The sequence below is a fragment of the Stigmatopora nigra genome, chromosome 14, assembly GCF_051989575.1.
Source record: "Stigmatopora nigra isolate UIUO_SnigA chromosome 14, RoL_Snig_1.1, whole genome shotgun sequence".
NCBI classification, from domain to species: domain Eukaryota; kingdom Metazoa; phylum Chordata; class Actinopteri; order Syngnathiformes; family Syngnathidae; genus Stigmatopora; species Stigmatopora nigra.
This window is the reverse complement of record NC_135521.1, coordinates 6,375,822-6,394,084: the sequence shown is the minus strand read 5'-3', so window position 1 is coordinate 6,394,084 and position 18,263 is coordinate 6,375,822. Positions and strand designations below refer to the sequence as shown.

Sequence of the window (18,263 nt, the reverse complement as noted above, 5' to 3'; positions counted from 1 at the left end):
TAAAAAAACGACATAGTATAGTAAGGCTTTTTTTCCTAAAAAAACGACATAGTATAGTAAGGCTTTTTTTCCTAAAAAAACGACATAGTATAGTAAGGCTTTTTTTCCTAAAAAAAACGACATAGTATAGTAAGGCTTTTTTTCCTAAAAAACGACATAGTATAGTAAGGCTTTTTTCCCTAAAAAAACGACATAGTATAGTAAGGCTTTTTTCCTAAAAAAACGACATAGTATAGTAAGGCTTTTTTTCCTAAAAAAACGACATAGTATAGTAAGGCTTTTTTTCCTAAAAAAACGACATAGTATAGTAAGGCTTTTTTCCCTAAAAAAACGACATAGTATAGTAAGGCTTTTTTCCTAAAAAAACGACATAGTATAGTAAGGCTTTTTTTCCTAAAAAAACGACATAGTATAGTAAGGCTTTTTTTCCTAAAAAAACGACATAGTATAGTAAGGATTTTTTTCCTAAAAAACGACATAGTATAGTAAGGCTTTTTTTCCTAAAAAAACGACATAGTATAGTAAGGCTTTTTTTCCTAAAAAACGACATAGTATAGTAAGGCTTTTTTCCCTAAAAAAATGACATAGTATAGTAAGGCTTTTTTCCCTAAAAAAATGACATAGTATAGTAAGGCTTTTTTTCCTAAAAAAAACGACATAGTATAGTAAGGCTTTTTATCTAAAAAAACGACATAGTATAGTAAGGCTTTTTTTCCTAAAAAAACGACATAGTATAGTAAGGCTTTTTATCTAAAAAAAACGACATAGTATAGTAAGGCTTTTTTTCCTAAAAAACGACATAGTATAGTAAGGCTTTTTTTCCTAAAAAAAAAACGACATAGTATAGTAAGGCTTTTTTTCCTAAAAAAAACGACATAGTATAGTAAGGCTTTTTATCTAAAAAAAACGACATAGTATAGTAAGGCTTTTTTTCCTAAAAAAACGACATAGTATAGTAAGGCTTTTTATCTAAAAAAAACGACATAGTATAGTAAGGCTTTTTTTCCTAAAAAAACGACATAGTATAGTAAGGCTTTTTATCTAAAAAAAAAAACGACATAGTATAGTAAGGCTTTTTTTCCCTAAAAAACGACATAGTATAGTAAGGCTTTTTTTCCTAAAAAAACGACATAGTATAGTAAGGCTTTTTTTCCTAAAAAACGACATAGTATAGTAAGGCTTTTTTTCCTAAAAAAAACGACATAGTATAGTAAGGCTTTTTTTCCTAAAAAACGACATAGTATAGTAAGGCTTTTTTCCCTAAAAAAATGACATAGTATAGTAAGGCTTTTTTTCCTAAAAAAAACGACATAGTATAGTAAGGCTTTTTATCTAAAAAAACGACATAGTATAGTAAGGCTTTTTTTCCTAAAAAAACGACATAGTATAGTAAGGCTTTTTTTCCTAAAAAAACGACATAGTATAGTAAGGCTTTTTTCCCTAAAAAAACGACATAGTATAGTAAGGCTTTTTTCCTAAAAAAACGACATAGTATAGTAAGGCTTTTTTTCCTAAAAAAACGACATAGTATAGTAAGGCTTTTTTTCCTAAAAAAACGACATAGTATAGTAAGGCTTTTTTTCCTAAAAAACGACATAGTATAGTAAGGCTTTTTTTCCTAAAAAAACGACATAGTAAAGTAAGGCTTTTTTTCCTAAAAAACGACATAGTATAGTAAGGCTTTTTTCCCTAAAAAAATGACATAGTATAGTAAGGCTTTTTTCCCTAAAAAAATGACATAGTATAGTAAGGCTTTTTTTCCTAAAAAAAACGACATAGTATAGTAAGGCTTTTTATCTAAAAAAACGACATAGTATAGTAAGGCTTTTTTTCCTAAAAAAACGACATAGTATAGTAAGGCTTTTTATCTAAAAAAAAAACGACATAGTATAGTAAGGCTTTTTTTCCCTAAAAAACGACATAGTATAGTAAGGCTTTTTTTCCTAAAAAAACGACATAGTATAGTAAGGCTTTTTTTCCTAAAAAACGACATAGTATAGTAAGGCTTTTTTTCCTAAAAAAACGACATAGTATAGTAAGGCTTTTTTTCCTAAAAAACGACATAGTATAGTAAGGCTTTTTTCCCTAAAAAAATGACATAGTATAGTAAGGCTTTTTTTCCTAAAAAAATGACATAGTATAGTAAGGCTTTTTTTCCTAAAAAAAACGACATAGTATAGTAAGGCTTTTTATCTAAAAAAACGACATAGTATAGTAAGGCTTTTTTTCCTAAAAAACGACATAGTATAGTAAGGCTTTTTTTCCTAAAAAAACGACATAGTATAGTAAGGCTTTTTTTCCTAAAAAACGACATAGTATAGTAAGGCTTTTTTTCCTAAAAAAACGACATAGTATAGTAAGGCTTTTTTTCCTAAAAAACGACATAGTATAGTAAGGCTTTTTTCCCTAAAAAAATGACATAGTATAGTAAGGCTTTTTTCCCTAAAAAAATGACATAGTATAGTAAGGCTTTTTTTCCTAAAAAAAACGACATAGTATAGTAAGGCTTTTTATCTAAAAAAAACGACATAGTATAGTAAGGCTTTTTTTTCCTAAAAAAACGACATAGTATAGTAAGGCTTTTTTTTCCTAAAAAAACGACATAGTATAGTAAGGCTTTTTTTCCTAAAAAAAACGACATAGTATAGTAAGGCTTTTTTTCCTAAAAAAACGACATAGTATAGTAAGGCTTTTTTTCCTAAAAAACGACATAGTATAGTAAGGCTTTTTTTCCTAAAAAAACGACATAGTATAGTAAGGCTTTTTTTCCTAAAAAAACGACATAGTATAGTAGGGCTTTTTTTCCTAAAAAAAAACGACATAGTATGGTAAGGCTTTTTTTCCTAAAAAACGACAGAGTATAGTAAGGCTTTTTTTTCCTAAAAAACGACATAGTATAGTAAGGCTTTTTTTCCTAAAAAACGACATAGTATAGTAAGGCTTTTTTTCCTAAAAAAACGACATAGTATAGTAAGGCTTTTTTTCCTAAAAAACGACATAGTATAGTAAGGCTTTTTTCCCAAAAAAAATGACATAGTATTGTAAGGCTTTTTTCCCTAAAAAAATGACATAGTATAGTAAGGCTTTTTTTCCTAAAAAAACGACATAGTATAGTAAGGCTTTTTATCTAAAAAAACGACATAGTATAGTAAGGCTTTTTTTCCTAAAAAAACGACATAGTATAGTAAGGCTTTTTTTCCTTAAAAAACGACATAGTATAGTAAGGCTTTTTTCCCTAAAAAAACGACATAGTATAGTAAGGCTTTTTTCCTAAAAAAACGACATAGTATAGTAAGGCTTTTTTTCCTAAAAAAACGACATAGTATAGTAAGGCTTTTTTTCCTAAAAAAACGACATAGTATAGTAAGGCTTTTTTTCCTAAAAAACGACATAGTATAGTAAGGCTTTTTTTCCTAAAAAAACGACATAGTATAGTAAGGCTTTTTATCTAAAAAAAACGACATAGTATAGTAAGGCTTTTTTTTCCTAAAAAACGACATAGTATAGTAAGGCTTTTTTCCCTAAAAAACGACATAGTATAGTAAGGCTTTTTTCCCTAAAAAAACGACATAGTATAGTAAGGCTTTTTCCCCTAAAAAAACGACATAGTATAGTAAGGCTTTTTTTCCTAAAAAAACGACATAGTATAGTAAGGCTTTTTATCTAAAAAAAACGACATAGTATAGTAAGGCTTTTTTTCCTAAAAAAACGACATAGTATAGTAAGGCTTTTTATCTAAAAAAAACGACATAGTATAGTAAGGCTTTTTTTCCTAAAAAACGACATAGTATAGTAAGGCTTTTTTTCCTAAAAAAAACGACATAGTATAGTAAGGCTTTTTTCCCTAAAAAAACGACATAGTATAGTAAGGCTTTTTCCCTAAAAAAACGACATAGTATAGTAAGGCTTTTTTCCCTAAAAAAAACGACATAGTATAGTAAGGCTTTTTTTCCTAAAAAAACGACATAGTATAGTAAGGCTTTTTTTCCTAAAAAAACGACATAGTATAGTAAGGCTTTTTTCCCTAAAAAACGACATAGTATAGTAAGGCTTTTTTCCCTAAAAAAACGACATAGTATAGTAAGGCTTTTTTTCCTAAAAAAACGACATAGTTTAGTAAGGCTTTTTATCTAAAAAAACGACATAGTATAGTAAGGCTTTTTTTCCTAAAAAAACGACATAGTATAGTAAGGCTTTTTATCTAAAAAAACGACATAGTATAGTAAGGCTTTTTTTCCTAAAAAACGACATAGTATAGTAAGGCTTTTTTTCCTAAAAAAAAAACGACATAGTATAGTAAGGCTTTTTTTCCTAAAAAAAACGACATAGTATAGTAAGGCTTTTTATCTAAAAAAAACGACATAGTATAGTAAGGCTTTTTTTCCTAAAAAAACGACATAGTATAGTAAGGCTTTTTATCTAAAAAAAAACGACATAGTATAGTAAGGCTTTTTTTCCTAAAAAAACGACATAGTATAGTAAGGCTTTTTATCTAAAAAAAAACGACATAGTATAGTAAGGCTTTTTTTCCCTAAAAAACGACATAGTATAGTAAGGCTTTTTTTCCTAAAAAAACGACATAGTATAGTAAGGCTTTTTTTCCTAAAAAACGACATAGTATAGTAAGGCTTTTTTTCCTAAAAAAACGACATAGTATAGTAAGGCTTTTTTTCCTAAAAAACGACATAGTATAGTAAGGCTTTTTTCCCTAAAAAAATGACATAGTATAGTAAGGCTTTTTTTCCTAAAAAAAACGACATAGTATAGTAAGGCTTTTTATCTAAAAAAACGACATAGTATAGTAAGGCTTTTTTCCCTAAAAAAACGACATAGTATAGTAAGGCTTTTTTTCCTAAAAAAACGACATAGTATAGTAAGGCTTTTTTTCCTAAAAAACGACATAGTATAGTAAGGCTTTTTTCCTAAAAAAACGACATAGTATAGTAAGGCTTTTTTTCCTAAAAAACGACATAGTATAGTAAGGCTTTTTTCCCTAAAAAAATGACATAGTATAGTAAGGCTTTTTTTCCTAAAAAAATGACATAGTATAGTAAGGCTTTTTTTCCTAAAAAAAACGACATAGTATAGTAAGGCTTTTTTATCTAAAAAACGACATAGTATAGTAAGGCTTTTTTTCCTAAAAAAACGACATAGTATAGTAAGGCTTTTTTTCCTAAAAAAACGACATATTATAGTAAGGCTTTTTTCCCTAAAAAAACGACATAGTATAGTAAGGCTTTTTTTCCCTAAAAAACGACATAGTATAGTAAGGCTTTTTTTCCTAAAAAAACGACATAGTATAGTAAGGCTTTTTTTCCTAAAAAACGACATAGTATAGTAAGGCTTTTTTTCCTAAAAAAACGACATAGTATAGTAAGGCTTTTTTTCCTAAAAAACGACATAGTATAGTAAGGCTTTTTTCCTAAAAAAATGACATAGTATAGTAAGGCTTTTTTTCCTAAAAAAAACGACATAGTATATAAGGCTTTTTATCTAAAAAAACGACATAGTATAGTAAGGCTTTTTTTCCTAAAAAAACGACATAGTATAGTAAGGCTTTTTTTCCTAAAAAAACGACATAGTATAGTAAGGCTTTTTTCCCTAAAAAAACGACATAGTATAGTAAGGCTTTTTTTCCTAAAAAAACGACATAGTATAGTAAGGCTTTTTTTCCTAAAAAACGACATAGTATAGTAAGGCTTTTTTTCCTAAAAAAACGACATAGTATAGTAAGGCTTTTTTTCCTAAAAAACGACATAGTATAGTAAGGCTTTTTTCCCTAAAAAAATGACATAGTATAGTAAGGCTTTTTTTCCTAAAAAAATGACATAGTATAGTAAGGCTTTTTTTCCTAAAAAAAACGACATAGTATAGTAAGGCTTTTTATCTAAAAAAACGACATAGTATAGTAAGGCTTTTTTTCCTAAAAAAACGACATAGTATAGTAAGGCTTTTTTTCCTAAAAAAACGACATAGTATAGTAAGGCTTTTTTCCCTAAAAAAACGACATAGTATAGTAAGGCTTTTTTCCTAAAAAAACGACATAGTATAGTAAGGCTTTTTTTCCTAAAAAAACGACATAGTATAGTAAGGCTTTTTTTCCTAAAAAAACGACATAGTATAGTAAGGCTTTTTTTCCTAAAAAACGACATAGTATAGTAAGGCTTTTTTTCCTAAAAAAACGACATAGTATAGTAAGGCTTTTTTTCCTAAAAAACGACATAGTATAGTAAGGCTTTTTTCCCTAAAAAAATGACATAGTATAGTAAGGCTTTTTTCCCTAAAAAAATGACATAGTATAGTAAGGCTTTTTTTCCTAAAAAAAACGACATAGTATAGTAAGGCTTTTTATCTAAAAAAAACGACATAGTATAGTAAGGCTTTTTTTTCCTAAAAAAACGACATAGTATAGTAAGGCTTTTTTTTCCTAAAAAAACGACATAGTATAGTAAGGCTTTTTTTCCTAAAAAAAACGACATAGTATAGTAAGGCTTTTTTTCCTAAAAAAACGACATAGTATAGTAAGGCTTTTTTTCCTAAAAAACGACATAGTATAGTAAGGCTTTTTTTCCTAAAAAAACGACATAGTATAGTAAGGCTTTTTTTCCTAAAAAAACGACATAGTATAGTAGGGCTTTTTTTCCTAAAAAAAAACGACATAGTATAGTAAGGCTTTTTTCCTAAAAAAACGACATAGTATAGTAAGGCTTTTTTTCCTAAAAAAAACGCCATAGTATAGTAAGGCTTTTTTTCCTAAAAAAACGACATAGTATAGTAAGGCTTTTTATCTAAAAAAATGACATAGTATAGTAAGGCTTTTTTCCCTAAAAAAAACGACATAGTATAGTAAGGCTTTTTTTTCCTAAAAAAACGACATAGTATAGTAAGGCTTTTTTTTCCTAAAAAAACGACATAGTATAGTAAGGCTTTTTTTCCTAAAAAAAACGACATAGTATAGTAAGGCTTTTTTTCCTAAAAAAACGACATAGTATAGTAAGGCTTTTTTTCTAAAAAAAACACATAGTATAGTAAGGCTTTTTTTCCTAAAAAAACGACATAGTATAGTAAGGCTTTTTTTCCTAAAAAAAACGACATAGTATAGTAAGGCTTTTTATCTAAAAAAACGACATAGTATAGTAAGGCTTTTTTTCCTAAAAAAACGACATAGTATAGTAAGGCTTTTTTTCCTAAAAAAACGACATATTATAGTAAGGCTTTTTTCCCTAAAAAAACGACATAGTATAGTAAGGCTTTTTTTCCCTAAAAAACGACATAGTATAGTAAGGCTTTTTTTCCTAAAAAAACGACATAGTATAGTAAGGCTTTTTTTCCTAAAAAACGACATAGTATAGTAAGGCTTTTTTCCCTAAAAAAATGACATAGTATAGTAAGGCTTTTTTTCCTAAAAAAATGACATAGTATAGTAAGGCTTTTTTTCCTAAAAAAAACGACATAGTATAGTAAGGCTTTTTATCTAAAAAAACGACATAGTATAGTAAGGCTTTTTTTCCTAAAAAAACGACATAGTATAGTAAGGCTTTTTTTCCTAAAAAAACGACATAGTATAGTAAGGCTTTTTTCCCTAAAAAAACGACATAGTATAGTAAGGCTTTTTTCCTAAAAAAACGACATAGTATAGTAAGGCTTTTTTTCCTAAAAAAACGACATAGTATAGTAAGGCTTTTTTTCCTAAAAAAACGACATAGTATAGTAAGGCTTTTTTTCCTAAAAAACGACATAGTATAGTAAGGCTTTTTTTCCTAAAAAAACGACATAGTATAGTAAGGCTTTTTTTCCTAAAAAACGACATAGTATAGTAAGGCTTTTTTCCCTAAAAAAATGACATAGTATAGTAAGGCTTTTTTCCCTAAAAAAATGACATAGTATAGTAAGGCTTTTTTTCCTAAAAAAAACGACATAGTATAGTAAGGCTTTTTATCTAAAAAAAACGACATAGTATAGTAAGGCTTTTTTTTCCTAAAAAAACGACATAGTATAGTAAGGCTTTTTTTTCCTAAAAAAACGACATAGTATAGTAAGGCTTTTTTTCCTAAAAAAAACGACATAGTATAGTAAGGCTTTTTTTCCTAAAAAACGACATAGTATAGTAAGGCTTTTTTCCCTAAAAAAACGACATAGTATAGTAAGGCTTTTTTTCCTAAAAAAACGACATAGTATAGTAAGGCTTTTTTCCCTAAAAAACGACATAGTATAGTAAGGCTTTTTTCCCTAAAAAAACGACATAGTATAGTAAGGCTTTTTTCCTAAAAAAACGACATAGTATAGTAAGGCTTTTTTTCCTAAAAAAAACGCCATAGTATAGTAAGGCTTTTTTTCCTAAAAAAACGACATAGTATAGTAAGGCTTTTTATCTTAAAAAAACGACATAGTATAGTAAGGCTTTTTTTTTCCTAAAAAACGACATAGTATAGTAAGGCTTTTTTCCCTAAAAAACGACATAGTATAGTAAGGCTTTTTTTCCTAAAAAACGACATAGTATAGTAAGGCTTTTTTCCCTAAAAAAATGACATAGTATAGTAAGGCTTTTTTCCCTAAAAAAATGACATAGTATAGTAAGGCTTTTTTTCCTAAAAAAAACGACATAGTATAGTAAGGCTTTTTATCTAAAAAAAACGACATAGTATAGTAAGGCTTTTTTTTCGTAAAAAAACGACATAGTATAGTAAGGCTTTTTTTTCCTAAAAAAACGACATAGTATAGTAAGGCTTTTTTTCCTAAAAAAAACGACATAGTATAGTAAGGCTTTTTTTCCTAAAAAACGACATAGTATAGTAAGGCTTTTTTCCCTAAAAAAACGACATAGTATAGTAAGGCTTTTTTTCCTAAAAAAACGACATAGTATAGTAAGGCTTTTTTCCCTAAAAAACGACATAGTATAGTAAGGCTTTTTTCCCTAAAAAAACGACATAGTATAGTAAGGCTTTTTTCCTAAAAAAACGACATAGTATAGTAAGGCTTTTTTTCCTAAAAAAAACGCCATAGTATAGTAAGGCTTTTTTTCCTAAAAAAACGACATAGTATAGTAAGGCTTTTTATCTAAAAAAATGACATAGTATAGTAAGGCTTTTTTCCCTAAAAAAAACGACATAGTATAGTAAGGCTTTTTTTTCCTAAAAAAACGACATAGTATAGTAAGGCTTTTTTTTCCTAAAAAAACGACATAGTATAGTAAGGCTTTTTTTCCTAAAAAAAACGACATAGTATAGTAAGGCTTTTTTTCCTAAAAAAACGACATAGTATAGTAAGGCTTTTTTTCCTAAAAAACGACATAGTATAGTAAGGCTTTTTTTCCTAAAAAAACGACATAGTATAGTAAGGCTTTTTTTCCTAAAAAAACGACATAGTATAGTAGGGCTTTTTTTCCTAAAAAAAACGACATAGTATGGTAAGGCTTTTTTTCCTAAAAAACGACAGAGTATAGTAAGGCTTTTTTTTCCTAAAAAACGACATAGTATAGTAAAGCTTTTTTTCCTAAAAAACGACATAGTATAGTAAGGCTTTTTATCTAAAAAAAACGACATAGTATAGTAAGGCTTTTTTTCCTAAAAAACGACATAGTATAGTAAGGCTTTTTTTTCCCTAAAAAACGACATAGCATAGTAAGGCTTTTTTCCCTAAAAAAATGACATAGTATAGTAAGGCTTTTTTCCTAAAAAAACGACATAGTATAGTAAGGCTTTTTATCTAAAAAAACGACATAGTATAGTAAGGCTTTTTTCCCTAAAAAAAACGACATAGTATAGTAAGGCTTTTTTTCCTAAAAAAACGACATAGTATAGTAAGGCTTTTTTTCCTAAAAAAACGACATAGTATAGTAAGGCTTTTTATCTAAAAAAAACGACATAGTATAGTAAGGCTTTTTTTTCCTAAAAAACGACATAGTATAGTAAGGCTTTTTTTCCTAAAAAAAACGACATAGTATAGTAAGGCTTTTTTCCCTAAAAAAACGACATAGTATAGTAAGGCTTTTTCCCTAAAAAAACGACATAGTATAGTAAGGCTTTTTTCCCTAAAAAAAACGACATAGTATAGTAAGGCTTTTTTTCCTAAAAAAACGACATAGTATAGTAAGGCTTTTTATCTAAAAAAAACGACATAGTATAGTAAGGCTTTTTTTTCCTAAAAAACGACATAGTATAGTAAGGCTTTTTTCCCTAAAAAACGACATAGTATAGTAAGGCTTTTTTCCCTAAAAAAAATGACATAGTATAGTAAGGCTTTTTTCCCTAAAAAAACGACATAGTATAGTAAGGCTTTTTTTCCTAAAAAAAACGACATAGTATAGTAAGGCTTTTTATCTAAAAAAACGACATAGTATAGTAAGGCTTTTTTTCCTAAAAAAACGACATAGTATAGTAAGGCTTTTTATCTAAAAAAAACGACATAGTTTAGTAAGGCTTTTTTTCCTAAAAAACGACATAGTATAGTAAGGCTTTTTTTCCTAAAAAAAAACGACATAGTATAGTAAGGCTTTTTTCCCTAAAAAAACGACATAGTATAGTAAGGCTTTTTCCTTAAAAAAACGACATAGTATAGTAAGGCTTTTTTCCCTAAAAAAAACGACATAGTATAGTGAGGCTTTTTTTCCTAAAAAAACGACATAGTATAGTAAGGCTTTTTTCCCTAAAAAAACGACATAGTATAGTAAGGCTTTTTTCCCTAAAAAAACGACATAGTATAGTAAGGCTTTTTTCCCTAAAAAAACGACATAGTATAGTAAGGCTTTTTTTCCTAAAAAAACGACATAGTATAGTAAGGCTTTTTTTCCTAAAAAACGACATAGTATAGTAAGGCTTTTTTCCCTAAAAAACGACAGAATATAGTAAGGCTTTTTTCCTAAAAAAACGACATAGTATAGTAAGGCTTTTTTTCCTAAAAAAACGACATAGTATAGTAAGGCTTTTTTTCCTAAAAAAACGACATAGTATAGTAAGGCTTTTTATCTAAAAAAACGACATAGTATAGTAAGGCTTTTTTTCCTAAAAAAACGACATAGTATAGTAAGGCTTTTTTTCCTAAAAAAACGACATAGTATAGTAAGGCTTTTTTCCTAAAAAAACGACATAGTATAGTAAGGCTTTTTTTCCTAAAAAAACGACATAGTATAGTAAGGCTTTTTTTCCTAAAAAAACGACATAGTATAGTAAGGCTTTTTTTCCTAAAAAACGACATAGTATAGTAAGGCTTTTTTTCCTAAAAAAACGACATAGTATAGTAAGGCTTTTTTTCCTAAAAAACGACATAGTATAGTAAGGCTTTTTTTTCCCTAAAAAACGACATAGTATAGTAAGGCTTTTTTCCCTAAAAAAATGACATAGTATAGTAAGGCTTTTTTCCCTAAAAAAATGACATAGTATAGTAAGGCTTTTTTTCCTAAAAAAATCGACATAGTATAGTAAGGCTTTTTATCTAAAAAAAACGACATAGTATAGTAAGGCTTTTTTTCCTAAAAAAACGACATAGTATAGTAAGGCTTTTTTCCCTAAAAAAACGACATAGTATAGTAAGGCTTTTTTCCTAAAAAAACGACATAGTATAGTAAGGCTTTTTTTCCTAAAAAAACGACATAGTATAGTAAGGCTTTTTTTCCTAAAAAAACGACATAGTATAGTAAGGCTTTTTTTCCTAAAAAACGACATAGTATAGTAAGGCTTTTTTTCCTAAAAAAACGACATAGAATAGTAAGGCTTTTTTTCCTAAAAAACGACATAGTATAGTAAGGCTTTTTTCCCTAAAAAAACGACATAGTATAGTAAGGCTTTTTATCTAAAAAAAACGACATAGTATAGTAAGGCTTTTTTTCCTAAAAAACGACATAGTATAGTAAGGCTTTTTTTCCTAAAAAAAACGACATAGTATAGTAAGGCTTTTTTCCCTAAAAAAACGACATAGTATAGTAAGGCTTTTTCCCTAAAAAAACGACATAGTATAGTAAGGCTTTTTTCCCTAAAAAAAACAACATAGTATAGTAAGGCTTTTTTTCCTAAAAAAACGACATAGTATAGTAAGGCTTTTTTTCCTAAAAAAAACGACATAGTATAGTAAGGCTTTTTTCCCTAAAAAACGACATAGTATAGTAAGGCTTTTTTCCCTAAAAAAACGACATAGTATAGTAAGGCTTTTTTCCTAAAAAAACGACATAGTATAGTAAGGCTTTTTTTCCTAAAAAAAACGCCATAGTATAGTAAGGCTTTTTTTCCTAAAAAAACGACATAGTATAGTAAGGCTTTTTATCTAAAAAAATGACATAGTATAGTAAGGCTTTTTTTCCTAAAAAAACGGCATAGTATAGTAAGGCTTTTTTTCCTAAAAAAACGACATAGTATAGTAAGGCTTTTTTCCCTAAAAAAACGACATAGTATAGTAAGGCTTTTTTCCTAAAAAAACGACATAGTATAGTAAGGCTTTTTTTCCTAAAAAAACGACATAGTATAGTAAGGCTTTTTTCCCTAAAAAACGACATAGTATAGTAAGGCTTTTTTCCCTAAAAAAAACGACATAGTATAGTAAGGCTTTTTCCCTAAAAAAACGACATAGTATAGTAAGGCTTTTTTCCCTAAAAAAAACGACATAGTATAGTAAGGCTTTTTTTCCTAAAAAAACGACATAGTATAGTAAGGCTTTTTTTCCTAAAAAAACGACATAGTATAGTAAGGCTTTTTTTCCTAAAAAAACGACATAGTATAGTAAGGCTTTTTTTCCTAAAAAAACGACATAGTATAGTAAGGCTTTTTTTCCTAAAAAACGACATAGTATAGTAAGGCTTTTTTTTCCTAAAAAAAACGACATAGTATAGTAAGGCTTTTTTTCCTAAAAAACGACATAGTATAGTAAGGCTTTTTTCCCTAAAAAAACGACATAGTATAGTAAGGCTTTTTTCCTAAAAAAACGACATAATATAGTAAGGCTTTTTTTCCTAAAAAAAGGACATAGTATAGTAAGGCTTTTTTTCCTAAAAAAAACGACATAGTATAGTAAGGCTTTTTTCCCTAAAAAAACGACATAGTATGGTAAGGCTTTTTTTCCTAAAAAACGACATAGTATAGTAAGGCTTTTTTTCCTTAAAAACGACATAGTATAGTAAGGCTTTTTTTCCTAAAAAACGACATAGTATAGTAAGGCTTTTTTTCCTAAAATAACGACATAGTATAGTAAGGCTTTTTTCCCTAAAAAAACGACATAGTATAGTAAGGCTTTTTTCCCTAAAAAAACGACATAGTATAGTAAGGCTTTTTTTCCTAAAAAAACAACATAGTATAGTAAGGCTTTTTTTTCTAAAAAAACGACATAGTATAGTAAGGCTTTTTTTCCTAAAAAAACGACATAGTATAGTAAGGCTTTTTTTCCTAAAAAATGACATAGTATAGTAAGGCTTTTTTTCCTAAAAAAACGACATAGTATAGTAAGGCTTTTTATCTAAAAAAAAACGACATAGTATAATAAGGCTTTTTAACTAAAAAACGACATAGTATAGTAAGGCTTTTTTTCCTAAAAAAAACGACATAGTATAGTAAGGCTTTTTTTCCTAAAAAAACGACATAGTATAGTAAGGCTTTTTTCCCTAAAAAAACGACATAGTATAGTAAGGCTTTTTATCTTAAAAAAACGACATAGTATAGTAAGGCTTTTTTTTTCCTAAAAAACGACATAGTATAGTAAGGCTTTTTTCCCTAAAAAACGACATAGTATAGTAAGGCTTTTTTCCCTAAAAAAACGACATAGTATAGTAAGGCTTTTTTCCCTAAAAAAACGACATAGTATAGTAAGGCTTTTTTCCCTAAAAAAACGACATAGTATAGTAAGGCTTTTTTTCCTAAAAAAACAACATAGTATAGTAAGGCTTTTTTTTCTAAAAAAACGACATAGTATAGTAAGGCTTTTTTTCCTAAAAAAACGACATAGTATAGTAAGGCTTTTTTTCCTAAAAAATGACATAGTATAGTAAGGCTTTTTTTCCTAAAAAAACGACATAGTATAGTAAGGCTTTTTATCTAAAAAAAAACGACATAGTATAATAAGGCTTTTTAACTAAAAAACGACATAGTATAGTAAGGCTTTTTTTCCTAAAAAAAACGACATAGTATAGTAAGGCTTTTTTTCCTAAAAAAACGACATAGTATAGTAAGGCTTTTTTCCCTAAAAAAACGACATAGTATAGTAAGGCTTTTTATCTTAAAAAAACGACATAGTATAGTAAGGCTTTTTTTTTCCTAAAAAACGACATAGTATAGTAAGGCTTTTTTCCCTAAAAAACGACATAGTATAGTAAGGCTTTTTTCCCTAAAAAAACGACATAGTATAGTAAGGCTTTTTTCCCTAAAAAAACGACATAGTATAGTAAGGCTTTTTTTCCTAAAAAAACGACATAGTATAGTAAGGCTTTTTATCTAAAAAAACGACATAGTATAGTAAGGCTTTTTTTCCTAAAAAAACGACATAGTATAGTAAGGCTTTTTATCTAAAAAAATGACATAGTATAGTAAGGCTTTTTTTCCTAAAAAACGACATAGTATAGTAAGGCTTTTTTTCCTAAAAAAAACGACATAGTATAGTAAGGCTTTTTTCCCTAAAAAAACGACATAGTATAGTAAGGCTTTTTTTCCTAAAAAAAACGACATAGTATAGTAAGGCTTTTTTTCCTAAAAAAACGACATAGTATAGTAAGGCTTTTTTTCTAAAAAAAACACATAGTATAGTAAGGCTTTTTTTCCTAAAAAAACGACATAGTATAGTAAGGCTTTTTTTCCTAAAAAACGACATAGTATAGTAAGGCTTTTTATCTAAAAAAAACGACATAGTATAGTAAGGCTTATTTTCCTAAAAAAACGACATAGTATAGTAAGGCTTTTTTTCCTAAAAAAAAACGACATATTATAGTAAGGCTTTTTTTTCATAAAAAAACGACATAGTATAGTAAGGCTTTTTTTCCTAAAAAAACGACATAGTATAGTAAGGCTTTTTTTCCTAAAAAAACGACATAGTATAGTAAGGCTTTTTTCCCTAAAAAAACGGCGTATTATAGTAAGGCTTTTTTTCCTAAAAAAACGACATAGTATAGTAAGGCTTTTTTTCCTAAAAAAAAACGACATAGTATAGTAAGGCTTTTTTTCCTAAAAAAAATGACATAGTATGGTAAGGCTTTTTTTCCTAAAAAAAACGACATCATATAATAAGGCTTTTTTCCCCTAAAAAAACCGTTATAGTATAGAAAGGCTTTTTTTCCTAAAAAAAAACGACATAGTATAGTAAGTCTTTCTTTCCTAAAAAACGACATAAGGCTTTTTTTCTTAAAAACTACATGGTATAGTAAGGCTTTTTTTCCCCTAAAAAAAGACATAATATAGTAAAAAAAGGAAGAAAGAAAGCCTTATTATACATGGTTGTTTTTTTAAGAAAAAAAGCTTTACTATACATGGTCGTTTTTTTTTTAAGAAAAACGCCATACTATACATGGTGTTTTTTTAAGAAAAACGCCCTATTATACATGGTTGTTTTATCTTTAAAAAATGACTATGTAGAGTAAAGTGTTATTTCTTTAAAAATGACCATGCCATTAATTGCCCACGTCTGATACATAGTATGGCTTATTTCTTCTTAAAATAAATACCATGTATAATGACTACATAATAAGATTTCATTAATTTATTTTTTAAATGGACCTTTGCTTTATCAGGTTGGGGCACTGCCCTTCATACCAAGAAATAGATCAATATTTCCGGAAGCGCATTCTAAGGCGTCAATGAATAAACAAGTCTGGCCGTGTAAAGCCTGCCTAAATGGACTTTAAGACTGGCCTTGTCCTTTGAAAATCTTTGAAAAAAAAACAACCCGTTCAGAAACAAACGAGCCTTAAATTTCATCACCCACACTTGCATCGATCTGGTCGCAAATTCCTCCAATGAGAATACACCGATCTAAATGAAACTATTTTTTTTTTTGTACTTAATGATTATGAAAGACAGAAGATGTCACGCAAAAAAAAAAAAAAAATGTAAGGGAACTATTTCGGCTTTGCTTGCGGCAACTGACAGTTCCAGTGTTTACTGCTGCGCCCTCGCTGTGGGAGCACTTGAAGGATGGCGACTGACATTATGGCGCCTGCAGCATGTGCCAAAAAAGGAGTACGGATGGGGGGGCCCTTCGTTTAACCCACCGTACTAAATGCAACATGGCAGAACTCGACAATTCCTAAAAAATCCTCCAACAAAGCCATGACGAAGTTTCTCGACTATTTATTTTTCGGATGTATTTTACTGTTCTAACTGCTAAACATCTGTTAAAAAAAGTATATTTAAATGACTCACCAGGCTGATATTCACGTTGCCTTTGCAGATGATGTTTTTTTCGTGTCGTTTCTGAAGAGTCTTTCCATTTTATTATCCCTCGGGGGTTCCCCTTGCTGATTGGGGCGCCCAGCATTTGCCCGGTTTGCCTATCCGTGTGATACCTGGATGTAACTAGAAAATGTCATTTTCCATTCTCGTCTGAAGATGGCACTGCCAACACAGTGTTAGAAGAAGATTCATTCACAAGTCCGTCCATATACGGAGCCTCTCCTCGCTCTCCGCTCTTTTAGCCTTCCATCTAAAAGCAAACGAGAGAGGATTATTCCAAATGAAAATAAGGAGTCCACTTTCTCGATAAGTAACAAAAGGAATTAAATTGCTTGAGAGCCTCACTTGATGATAGCAGCCCATCCTCGAGGGAGGAGCGGGAGGAGGAGGAGGACCAAGGAGGCGAGCTTCTTTGAACCTCGCTCACCTGAGAGATGCTCATCCATTCCACTTTCTCCCCTCATCTTTTGATGGTAAACATCCGCCTGAGTGCTTAGAGGAGGGATACTTCCAAGGCGCACAAGAAGAAGGACTTCATTTGAGATGCAATGCATGCTAAGTTCAATGGTTGGCGATAGCGTCAGTGATTGGTTTCCTAGTGCTGCTGTGGATTTGGCAGGATGCAGTCGACAACAAAGATGCCCCTTTACCTTGTATGGGGGTTAGAAAATAGCTGACGTAGAAAGTTGAAGACAAACAAAAAACGGAATCCAATTCTATTGAAGTATAGCTTTTTTGGGGAAAATGAAAATGTTTGGGTACGCCTGATAATTTACGTTGTTTTCATTTATACTAGCTTTTCCACACCAAATTGCACTTTTTTCATAGTCTTTGTGACATATTAATCTATTTTCTAAATGTCCGACCCCTTACAGCCTATGGTATGCCAATTAGCTGCTATAATTTATGGACTAATATCTTTCCAGATGATCAATTGTTATTTCATAGACATTAAATGTTGTCCAAGTCTTCATTTTGAGTCTTTCACTACCAAATTCACAAAAGAATATTTACAAATTTAGAGAACGTGCTACCTGAAAAAAACCAAAAACTTTTTAGCAGATTTCAGCTGTCAGTTTCCACTATGAGGAACTTAGCAAAGAAATAAAACACCACAAAGGCAATTCTTGTTAAAGCCAAAAGTGGGCAGCCAAGAAAAATATTGGGGCGGCAAAGGATGATGAAAATGGTCCAAGACAACCTTCTGACCAACGCCAAAGAATTACATGATCTTGCTGCAGATGGTGTCACTGTGGATTGGTCAACAATTCATTGCACTGTACACATGGAAAAAGCTGTTGGGGGAAAATGAAACTTTTTATACACACATGCCATAAACAAACTTGCTTGAGGTATGCAAAAGCACATTTGGACAAGTCAGGTTTCGCCCCAAGAAAATGTGTCGGCCCCGAGAATCTTGTTTAAAAGTGACATGTCCAGAAAAGTCTAGAAGAAAGTGGTGTGAGCACATGGTTTGGGAGTTAAACCATTCGACTCATCCTTCAAAGAAGAGAGATATGTGGCTTTAGAGTTAAAGTCAGACGACGCAAGGACCTCAGGGGGTACTTTACTGAAAAGATTGGACTTCACTGAGACACAACCCGTAGTGCTTTTCTCCATAGAATAAACCAAAAAAAAAAAAGCGCAAAACACCATTTTAATCCCATTTTGCTGTTGGCTAGAAACAGGAGTCGCTACGGATTTGCTTTTTTTTTTCTTAAAAAAACGACATAGTATAGTAAGGCTTTTTTTCTTTAAAAAAACGACATAGTATAGTAAGGCTTTTTCCCCCTAAAAAACAACATAGTATAGTAAGGCTTTTTTCCTAAAAAAAACGACAGTATAGTAAGGTTTTTTTGTCCTAAATAACTACATAGTATAGTAAGGCTTTTCCTAAAAAGCGACATT

The 18,263-nt window shown here is 29.6% G+C and overlaps 1 long non-coding RNA gene across 1 annotated transcript in view; it reads right to left on the bottom strand.

Annotated features, from left to right (window-relative positions):
• The window catches only part of LOC144207013 (uncharacterized), a 23,566-nt gene extending 5,303 nt beyond the window's left edge, over window positions 1–18,263 (bottom strand). Inside the window, exons 1-2 of the long non-coding RNA XR_013328545.1 lie at window positions 16,701–18,263; window positions 16,326–16,605 (exon numbers count right to left, since the gene is read on the bottom strand). This is a non-coding gene — a long non-coding RNA (uncharacterized LOC144207013). The remainder of the gene's footprint in view (window positions 1–16,325; window positions 16,606–16,700) is intronic.